General features: G+C 42.5%; 1 pseudogene; it reads left to right on the top strand.

Annotated features, from left to right (window-relative positions):
* Positions 1-494, top strand: part of LOC107752172 (ras-related protein Rab-27B-like) — a 44,234-nt pseudogene that overhangs the window by 34,443 nt on the left and 9,297 nt on the right.

The following is a 494-nucleotide window of genomic DNA, read 5'->3' as shown; positions in this document are numbered from 1 at the left end:
ATCATAAAGTGTGACGAGCCACACACAATGGACTTCACACACTCCAGCGGTATTAAAAGAGCAAATCTCTGAGACTCGGCGAGCAGATCTGAGCTGACGGGAGCCGGAGCCGCGGGACTGTTTACAGAGATGCTGATGTGTCTGATGAAGCTTTGCTCTGCCGCGCAATGAGTAACACTGGTCTAAAGCATACGCACAGTTCCATTGAATGAGAAATGTGTTTTAACAATGTTGTTCAACCGAGTGTACGAAGGAAACCGTTAAAATAAGCACAGCTTTAACAACAACCTTGAAATAAGAGCGCGAGGTTTGTCTGATAATCAGATGCATGAAAGTAGTGTTCGTTGCTTTAGCAAACAGACATCGGGCGCGTTTACTTTCAGAATCATCATTCGCCGATGGAGAGGAAAAATTAAATACTATAGCATTTTATTTTATGAAAATGAGATAAAGAAGTTTTCGCACTGAAAGAGAAGTGATCTCACGCTCATAGA

Source organism: Sinocyclocheilus rhinocerous, unplaced genomic scaffold (assembly GCF_001515625.1).
Source record: "Sinocyclocheilus rhinocerous isolate Xijiao unplaced genomic scaffold, SAMN03320098_v1.1 scaffold2516, whole genome shotgun sequence".
Taxonomy (NCBI): domain Eukaryota; kingdom Metazoa; phylum Chordata; class Actinopteri; order Cypriniformes; family Cyprinidae; genus Sinocyclocheilus; species Sinocyclocheilus rhinocerous.
This window is presented reverse-complemented; position numbering and strand designations above follow the sequence as displayed.